Below are 11,096 nucleotides of genomic sequence, written 5' to 3'. Positions count from 1 at the left end.
CAGGGTGTTAGAACAGCCAGAGGGGGCAGAGTTTTACAACATACGGTGGGGGTAGGGTGTTACAACGTATGTTGGGGGCAGTGTCTTACAACATACAGAGGGGGCAGGGTGTTAGAACATACTGAGTGGGTAGGGTGTTACAACATACAGAGGGTGCAGGGTGTTACAACAGCCGGAGGGGGCAGGGTGTTACAACATACGGTGGTACAGGGTGTTACAACAGACAGAGGGGGCAGTGTGTTACAACATACAGAGGGGACACGGTGTTACAACATACGGTGGGGGCAGGGTGTTACAACAAAAAAGAGGGGGCAGGGTGTTACAACAGGCAGAGGGCGTAGGGTGTTAAAACAGACAGTGGGGGCAGAGTGTTACAACAGCCAGAGGTGGCAGGGTTTTACAACATACAGAGGGGGTAGGGTGTTACAACATACGGTGGTGACAGGGTGTTAAAACAGACAGAGGGGGCAGGGTGTTAGAACAGCCAGAGGGGCCAGGGTTTTACAACATACGGTGGGGGTAGGGTGTTACAACATATGGTGGGGGCAGCATCTTACAACATACAGAGGGGGCAGGGTGTTACAACATACTGTGGGGACAGGGTGTTACAACAGACTGAGTGGGTAGGGTGTTACAACATACAGAGGGTGCAGGGTGTTACAACATACAGAGGGGGCAGGGTGTTACAACAGCCAGAGGGGGCAGGGTGTTACAACATACGGTGCGACAGTGTGTTACAACAGACAGAGGGGGCAGGGTGTTACAACATACAGTGGGGTCAGGGTGTTACAACATACGGTGAGGGTTGGGTGTTACAACATACCATGGGGGCAGGGTGTTACAACACCCAGAGGGGAGAGGATGTTAGAACAGACAGAGGGGGCAGGGTGTTACAACATACAGTGGGGTTAGGGTGTTACATCAGACAGAGTGGGTAGGGTATTACAACATACGGTGGGGGCAGAGTATTACAACAGACAGAGGGGGCAGGTTTTTACAACATACGGTGGGGGCAGGGTGGTACAACACCCAGAGGGGGCAGGGTTTTACAACATACGGTGGGGGTAGGGTGTTACAACATATGGTGGGGGCAGCATCTTACAACATACAGAGGGGGCAGGGTGTTACAACATACTGTGGGGACAGGGTGTTACAACATACGGTGGGGGTTAGGGTGTTATAACATACAGAAAGGACAGGGTTTTACAACAGACAGAGGGGGCAGGGTTTTACAACATACAGAGGGGACACGGTGTTACAACATACGGTGGGGGCAGGGTGTTACAACATACGGTGGGGGCAGGGTGTTACAACATAAAGAGGGGGCAGGGTGTTACAACAGGCAGAGGGCGTAGGGTGTTACAACATACAGTGGTGGCAGGATGTTACAACTTACAGAGGGGGCAGGGTGTTACAACATACGGTGGGGGTAGGATGTTACAACATACGGTGGGACAGGGTGTTACAACAGCCAGTGGGGACAGGGTGTTACAACATACGGAGGGGGCAGGGTGTTACAACAGACAGAGTGAGTAGGGTGTTACAACAACCAGAGGGGGTAGGGTGTTACAACACACGGTGGTGACACGGTGTTACAACATACAGAGGGGGCAGGGTGTTACAACATACGGTGGTGACAGGGTGTTACAACAGACAGAGGGGCTGCAGGGTGTTACAACATACGGTGGGGGAGGGTGTTACAACAGACAGAGGGGGCAGGGTGTTACAACATACGGTGGGGGTGGGGTGTTACAACAGACAGAGAGGGCAGGGTGTTACAACATACGGTGGGGGTAGTGTGTTACAACAGCCAGAGGTGGCAGGGTGTTACAACATATGGTGCGGGCAGGGTGTTACAACAGACAGAGGGGGCAGGGAGTTACAACAGCCAGAGGGGGTAGGTGGTTACAACTTACGGTGGTGACAGGGTGTTACAACAGTCAGAGGGGGCAGGGTGTTAGAACAGCCAGAGGGGGCAGAGTTTTACAACATACGGTGGGGGTAGGGTGTTACAACGTATGTTGGGGGCAGTGTCTTACAACATACAGAGGGGGCAGGGTGTTAGAACATACTGAGTGGGTAGGGTGTTACAACATACAGAGGGTGCAGGGTGTTACAACAGCCGGAGGGGGCAGGGTGTTACAACATACGGTGGTACAGGGTGTTACAACAGACAGAGGGGGCAGTGTGTTACAACATACAGAGGGGACACGGTGTTACAACATACGGTGGGGGCAGGGTGTTACAACAAAAAAGAGGGGGCAGGGTGTTACAACAGGCAGAGGGCGTAGGGTGTTAAAACAGACAGTGGGGGCAGAGTGTTACAACAGCCAGAGGTGGCAGGGTTTTACAACATACAGAGGGGGTAGGGTGTTACAACATACGGTGGTGACAGGGTGTTAAAACAGACAGAGGGGGCAGGGTGTTAGAACAGCCAGAGGGGCCAGGGTTTTACAACATACGGTGGGGGTAGGGTGTTACAACATATGGTGGGGGCAGCATCTTACAACATACAGAGGGGGCAGGGTGTTACAACATACTGTGGGGACAGGGTGTTACAACAGACTGAGTGGGTAGGGTGTTACAACATACAGAGGGTGCAGGGTGTTACAACATACAGAGGGGGCAGGGTGTTACAACAGCCAGAGGGGGCAAGGTGTTACAACATACGGTGCGACAGTGTGTTACAACAGACAGAGGGGGCAGGGTGTTACAACATACAGTGGGGTCAGGGTGTTACAACATACGGTGAGGGTTGGGTGTTACAACATACCATGGGGGCAGGGTGTTACAACACCCAGAGGGGAGAGGATGTTAGAACAGACAGAGGGGGCAGGGTGTTACAACATACGGTGGGGGCAGGGTGGTACAACACCCAGAGGGGGCAGTGTGTTACAACATACGGTGGGGACAGGGTCTTTCAACAACCAGAGGGGGCAGGGTCTTACAACAGCCAGGGGGGGCAGGGTGTTACAACATACGGTGGGACAGGGTGTTTCAACAGCTGGAGTGTGTAGGGTGTTACAACATATGGTGGGGGTAGGTTGTTACAACAGCAAGAGGGGGCAGGGTGTTACAACAGCTGGAGGGGTTGGGTGTTACAACATACGATGGGGGTAGGGTGTTACAACAGACAGAGGGGACAGGGTGTTACAACAGACAGAGGGGGCAGGGTTTTACAACATACGGTGGGGGTAGGGTGTTACAACATATGGTGGGGGCAGCATCTTACAACATACAGAGGGGGCAGGGTGTTACAACATACTGTGGGGACAGGGTGTTACGACAGACTGAGTGGGTAGGGTGTTACAACATACAGAGGGTGCAGGGTGTTACAACATACAGAGGGGGCAGGGTGTTACAACATACGGTGGTACAGGGTGTTACAACAGACAGAGGGGGCAGGGTGTTACAACAGACAGAGGGGGCAGGGTGTTACAACATACGGTGCGACAGTGTGTTACAACAGACAGAGGGGGCAGGGTGTTACAACATACAGTGGGGCCAGGGTGTTACAACAGCTCGAGGGGGCAGTGTGTTACAACAGCCAGAGGGGACAGGGTGTTACAACATACGGTGAGGGTTGGGTGTTACAACATACCATGGGGGCAGGGTGTTACAACACCCAGAGGGGACAGGATGTTAGAACAGACAGAGGGGGCAGGGTGTTACAACATACAGTGGGGTTAGGGTGTTACAACAGACAGAGTGGGTAGGGTATTACAACATACGGTGGGGGCAGAGTATTACAACAGACAGAGGGGGCAGGTTTTTACAACATACGGTGGGGGCAGGGTGGTACAACACCCAGAGGGGGCAGTGTGTTACAACATACGGTGGGGACAGGGTGTTTCAACAACCAGAGGGGGCAGGGTCTTACAACAGCCAGGGGGGGCAGGGTGTTACAACATACGGTGGGACAGGATGTTTCAACAGCTGGAGTGTGTAGGGTGTTACAACATATGGTGGGGGTAGGTTGTTACAACAGCAAGAGGGGGCAGGGTGTTACAACAGCTGGAGGGGTTGGGTGTTACAACATACGATGGGGGTAGGGTGTTACAACAGACAGAGGGGACAGGGTTTTACAACAGACAGAGGGGGCAGGGTTTTACAACATACAGAGGGGACACGGTGTTACAACAGACAGAGGGGGCAGGGTTTTACAACATACAGAGGGGACACGGTGTTACAACATACGGTGGGGGCAGGGTGTTACAACATACGGTGGGGGCAGGGTGTTACAACATAAAGAGGGGGCAGGGTGTTACAACAGGCAGAGGGCGTAGGGTGTTACAACATACAGTGGTGGCAGGATGTTACAACATACAGAGGGGGCAGGATGTTACCACATACGGTGTGGGTAGGGTGTTACAACAGACAGAGGGGGCAGGGTGTTACAACAGCCAGAGGGGGCAGGGTGTTACAACATACGGTGCGACAGTGTGTTACAACAGACAGAGGGGGCAGGGTGATACAACAGCTCGAGGGGGCAGTTTGTTACAACAGCCAGAGGGGACAGGGTGTTACAACATACGGTGAGGGTTGGGTGTTACAACATACCATGGGGGCAGGGTGTTACAACACCCAGAGGGGACAGGATGTTAGAACAGACAGAGGGGGCAGGGTGTTACAACATACAGTGGGGTTAGGGTGTTACAACAGACAGAGTGGGTAGGGTATTACAACGTACGGTGGGGGCAGAGTATTACAACAGACAGAGGGGGCAGGTTTTTACAACATACGGTGGGGGCAGGGTGGTACAACACCCAGAGGGGGCAGTGTGTTACAACATACGGTGGGGACAGGGTGTTTCAACAACCAGAGGGGGCAGGGTCTTACAACAGCCAGGGGGGGCAGGGTGTTACAACATACGGTGGGACAGGGTGTTTCAACAGCTGGAGTGTGTAGGGTGTTACAACATATGGTGGGGGTAGGTTGTTACAACAGCAAGAGGGGGCAGGGTGTTACAACAGCTGGAGGGGTTGGGTGTTACAACATACGATGGGGGTAGGTTGTTACAACAGCCAGAGGGGGCAGGGTGTTACAACATACGGTGGGGGTAGGGTATTAGAACAGCCAGAGGGGGCAGGGTGTTACAACAGCTGGAGGGGTTGGGTGTTACAACATACAATGGGGGTAGGGTGTTACAACAGACAGAGGGGACAGGGTGTTACAACATACAGAGGGGGCAGGGTGTTACAACATACGGTGGGGGTAGGATGTTACAACATACGGTGGGACAGGGTGTTACAACAGCCAGTGGGGACAGGGTGTTACAACATACGGAGGGGGCAGGGTGTTACAACAGACAGAGTGAGTAGGGTGTTACAACAACCAGAGGGGGTAGGGTGTTACAACACACGGTGGTGACACGGTGTTACAACATACAGAGGGGGCAGGGTGTTACAACATACGGTGGTGACAGGGTGTTACAACAGACAGAGGGGCTGCAGGGTGTTACAACATACGGTGGGGGAGGGTGTTACAACAGACGGAGGGGGCAGGGTGTTACAACATAAAGAGGGGGCAGGGTGTTACAACAGGCAGAGGGCGTAGGGTGTTAAAACAGACAGTGGGGGCAGAGTGTTACAACAGCCAGAGGTGGCAGGGTTTTACAACATACAGAGGGGGTAGGGTGTTACAACATACGGTGGTGACAGGGTGTTAAAACAGACAGAGGGGGCAGGGTGTTAGAACAGCCAGAGGGGCCAGGGTTTTACAACATACGGTGGTGGTAGGGTGTTACAACATATGGTGGGGGCAGCATCTTACAACATACAGAGGGGGCAGGGTGTTACAACATACTGTGGGGACAGGGTGTTACAACAGACTGAGTGGGTAGGGTGTTACAACATACAGAGGGTGCAGGGTGTTACAACATACAGAGGGGGCAGGGTGTTACAACATACGGTGGTACAGGGTGTTACAACTGACAGAGGGGGCAGGGTGTTACAACAGCCAGAGGGGGCAGGGTGTTACAATATACGGTGCGACAGTATGTTACAACAGACAGAGGGGCAGGGTGTTACAACATACAGTGGGGTCAGGGTGTTACAACATACGGTGAGGGTTGGGTGTTACAACATACCATGGGGGCAGGGTGTTACAACACCCAGAGGGGACAGGATGTTAGAACAGACAGAGGGGGTAGGGTATTACAACATACGGTGGGGGCAGAGTATTACAACAGACAAAGGGGGCAGGTTTTTACAACATACGGTGGGGACAGGGTGTTTCAACAACCAGAGGGGGCAGGGTCTTACAACAGCCAGGGGGGGCAGGGTGTTACAACATACGGTGGGACAGGGTGTTTCAACAGCTGGAGTGTGTAGGGTGTTACAACATATGGTGGGGGTAGGTTGTTACAACAGCAAGAGGGGGCAGGGTGTTACAACAGCGGGAGGGGTTGGGTGTTACAACATACGATGGGGGTAGGTTGTTACAACAGCCAGAGGGGGCAGGGTGTTACAACATATGGTGGGGGTAGGTTGTTACAACAGCAAGAGGGGGCAGGGTGTTACAACAGCTGGAGGGGTTGGGTGTTACAACATACGATGGGGGTAGGTTGTTACAACAGCAAGTGGGGGCAGGGTGTTACAACAGCTGGAAGGGTTGGGTGTTACAACATACGATGGGGGTAGGTTGTTAAAACAGACAGAGGGGGCAGGGTGTTAGAACAGCCAGAGGGGCCAGGGTTTTACAACATACGGTGGGGGTAGGGTGTTACAACATATGGTGGGGGCAGCATCTTACAACATACAGAGGGGGCAGGGTGTTACAACATACTGTGGGGACAGGGTGTTACAACAGACTGAGTGGGTAGGGTGTTACAACATACAGAGTGTGCAGGGTGTTACAACATACAGAGGGGGCAGGGTGTTACAACAGCCAGAGGGGGCAGGGTGTTACAACATACGGTGCGACAGTGTGTTACAACAGACAGAGGGGGCAGGGTGTTACAACATACAGTGGGGTCAGGGTGTTACAACATACGGTGAGGGTTGGGTGTTACAACATACCATGGGGGCAGGGTGTTACAACACCCAGAGGGGAGAGGATGTTAGAACAGACAGAGGGGGCAGGGTGTTACAACATACAGTGGGGTTAGGGTGTTACATCAGACAGAGTGGGTAGGGTATTACAACATACGGTGGGGGCAGAGTATTACAACAGACAGAGGGGGCAGGTTTTTACAACATACGGTGGGGGCAGGGTGGTACAACACCCAGAGGGGGCAGTGTGTTACAACATACGGTGGGGACAGGGTGTTTCAACAACCAGAGGGGGCAGGGTCTTACAACAGCCAGGGGGGGCAGGGTGTTACAACATACGGTGGGACAGGGTGTTTCAACAGCTGGAGTGTGTAGGGTGTTACAACATATGGTGGGGGTAGGTTGTTACAACAGCAAGAGGGGGCAGGGTGTTACAACAGCTGGAGGGGTTGGGTGTTACAACATACGATGGGGGTAGGGTGTTACAACAGACAGAGGGGACAGGGTGTTACAACAGACAGAGGGGGCAGGGTTTTACAACATACGGTGGGGGTAGGGTGTTACAACATATGGTGTGGGCAGCATCTTACAACATACAGAGGGGGCAGGGTGTTACAACATACTGTGGGGACAGGGTGTTACAACAGACTGAGTGGGTAGGGTGTTACAACATACAGAGGGTGCAGGGTGTTACAACATACAGAGGGGGCAGGGTGTTACAACATACGGTGGTACAGGGTGTTACAACAGACAGAGGGGGCAGGGTGTTACAACAGACAGAGGGGGCAGGGTGTTACAACATACGGTGCGACAGTGTGTTACAACAGACAGAGGGGGCAGGGTGTTACAACATACAGTGGGGCCAGGGTGTTACAACAGCTCGAGGGGGCAGTGTGTTACAACAGCCAGAGGGGACAGGGTGTTACAACATACGGTGAGGGTTGGGTGTTACAACATACCATGGGGGCAGGGTGTTACAACACCCAGAGGGGACAGGATGTTAGAACAGACAGAGGGGGCAGGGTGTTACAACATACAGTGGGGTTAGGGTGTTACAACAGACAGACTGGGTAGGGTATTACAACATACGGTGGGGGCAGAGTATTACAACAGACAGAGGGGGCAGGTTTTTACAACATACGGTGGGGGCAGGGTGGTACAACACCCAGAGGGGGCAGTGTGTTACAACATACGGTGGGGACAGGGTGTTTCAACAACCAGAGGGGGCAGGGTCTTACAACAGCCAGGGGGGGCAGGGTGTTACAACATACGGTGGGACAGGGTGTTTCAACAGCTGGAGTGTGTAGGGTGTTACAACATATGGTGGGGGTAGGTTGTTACAACAGCAAGAGGGGGCAGGGTGTTACAACAGCTGGAGGGGTTGGGTGTTACAACATACGATGGGGGTAGGGTGTTACAACAGACAGAGGGGACAGGGTTTTACAACAGACAGAGGGGGCAGTGTTTTACAACATACAGAGGGGACACGGTGTTACAACAGACAGAGGGGGCAGGGTTTTACAACATACAGAGTGGACACGGTGTTACAACATATGGTGGGGGCAGGGTGTTACAACATACGGTGGGGGCAGGGTGTTACAACATAAAGAGGGGGCAGGGTGTTACAACAGGCAGAGGGCGTAGGGTGTTACAACATACAGTGGTGGCAGGATGTTACAACATACAGAGGGGGCAGGATGTTACCACATACGGTGTGGGTAGGGTGTTACAACAGACAGAGGGGGCAGGGTGTTACAACAGCCAGAGGGGGCAGGGTGTTACAACATACGGTGCGACAGTGTGTTACAACAGACAGAGGGGGCAGGGTGATACAACAGCTCGAGGGGGCAGTTTGTTACAACAGCCAGAGGGGACAGGGTGATACAACATACGGTGAGGGTTGGGTGTTACAACATACCATGGGGGCAGGGTGTTACAACACCCAGAGGGGACAGGATGTTAGAACAGACAGAGGGGGCAGGGTGTTACAACATACAGTGGGGTTAGGGTGTTACAACAGACAGAGTGGGTAGGGTATTACAACGTACGGTGGGGGCAGAGTATTACAACAGACAGAGGGGGCAGGTTTTTACAACATACGGTGGGGGCAGGGTGGTACAACACCCAGAGGGGGCAGTGTGTTACAACATACGGTGGGGACAGGGTGTTTCAACAACCAGAGGGGGCAGGGTCTTACAACAGCCAGGGGGGGCAGGGTGTTACAACACACGGTGGTGACACGGTGTTACAACATACAGAGGGGGCAGGGTGTTACAACATACGGTGGTGACAGGGTGTTACAACAGACAGAGGGGCTGCAGGGTGTTACAACATACGGTGGGGGAGGGTGTTACAACAGACAGAGGGGGCAGGGTGTTACAACATAAAGAGGGGGCAGGGTGTTACAACAGGCAGAGGGCGTAGGGTGTTAAAACAGACAGTGGGGGCAGAGTGTTACAACAGCCAGAGGTGGCAGGGTTTTACAACATACAGAGGGGGTAGGGTGTTACAACATACGGTGGTGACAGGGTGTTAAAACAGACAGAGGGGGCAGGGTGTTAGAACAGCCAGAGGGGCCAGGGTTTTACAACATACGGTGGGGGTAGGGTGTTACAACATATGGTTGGGGCAGCATCTTACAACATACAGAGGGGGCAGGGTGTTACAACATACTGTGGGGACAGGGTGTTACAACAGACTGAGTGGGTAGGGTGTTACAACATACAGAGGGTGCAGGGTGTTACAACATACAGAGGGGGCAGGGTGTTACAACATACGGTGGTACAGGGTGTTACAACAGACAGAGGGGGCAGGGTGTTACAACAGCCAGAGGGGGCAGGGTGTTACAATATACGGTGCGACAGTATGTTACAACAGACAGAGGGGCAGGGTGTTACAACATACAGTGGGGTCAGGGTGTTACAACATACGGTGAGGGTTGGGTGTTACAACATACCATGGGGGCAGGGTGTTACAACACCCAGAGGGGACAGGATGTTAGAACAGACAGAGGGGGTAGGGTATTACAACATACGGTGGGGGCAGAGTATTACAACAGACAGAGGGGGCAGGTTTTTACAACATACGGTGGGGACAGGGTGTTTCAACAACCAGAGGGGGCAGGGTCTTACAACAGCCAGGGGGGGCAGGGAGTTACAACATACGGTGGGACAGGGTGTTTCAACAGCTGGAGTGTGTAGGGTGTTACAACATATGGTGGGGGTAGGTTGTTACAACAGCAAGAGGGGGCAGGGTGTTACAACAGCTGGAGGGGTTGGGTGTTACAACATACGATGGGGGTAGGTTGTTACAACAGCCAGAGGGGGCAGGGTGTTACAACATATGGTGGGGGTAGGTTGTTACAACAGCAAGAGGGGGCAGGGTGTTACAACAGCTGGAGGGGTTGGGTGTTACAACATACGATGGGGGTAGGTTGTTACAACAGCAAGAGGGGGCAGGGTGTTACAACAGCTGGAGGGGTTGGGTGTTACAACATACGATGGGGGTAGGTTGTTAAAACAGACAGAGGGGGCAGGGTGTTAGAACAGCCAGAGGGGCCAGGGTTTTACAACATACGGTGGGGGTAGGGTGTTACAACATATGGTGGGGGCAGCATCTTACAACATACAGAGGGGGCAGGGTGTTACAACATACTGTGGGGACAGGGTGTTACAACAGACTGAGTGGGTAGGGTGTTACAACATACAGAGGGTGCAGGGTGTTACAACATACAGAGGGGGCAGGGTGTTACAACAGCCAGAGGGGGCAGGGTGTTACAACATACGGTGCGACAGTGTGTTACAACAGACAGAGGGGGCAGGGTGTTACAACATACAGTGGGGTCAGGGTGTTACAACATACGGTGAGGGTTGGGTGTTACAACATACCATGGGGGCAGGGTGTTACAACACCCAGAGGGGACAGGATGTTAGAACAGACAGAGGGGGCAGGGTGTTACAACATACAGTGGGGTTAGGGTGTTACATCAGACAGAGTGGGTAGGGTATTACAACATACGGTGGGGGCAGAGTATTACAACAGACAGAGGGGGCAGGTTTTTACAACATACGGTGGGGGCAGGGTGGTACAACACCCAGAGGGGGC

This window comes from Hypanus sabinus, chromosome 26 (assembly GCF_030144855.1).
Source record: "Hypanus sabinus isolate sHypSab1 chromosome 26, sHypSab1.hap1, whole genome shotgun sequence".
Taxonomy (NCBI): domain Eukaryota; kingdom Metazoa; phylum Chordata; class Chondrichthyes; order Myliobatiformes; family Dasyatidae; genus Hypanus; species Hypanus sabinus.
Note: the sequence above shows the minus strand (reverse complement) of the source record.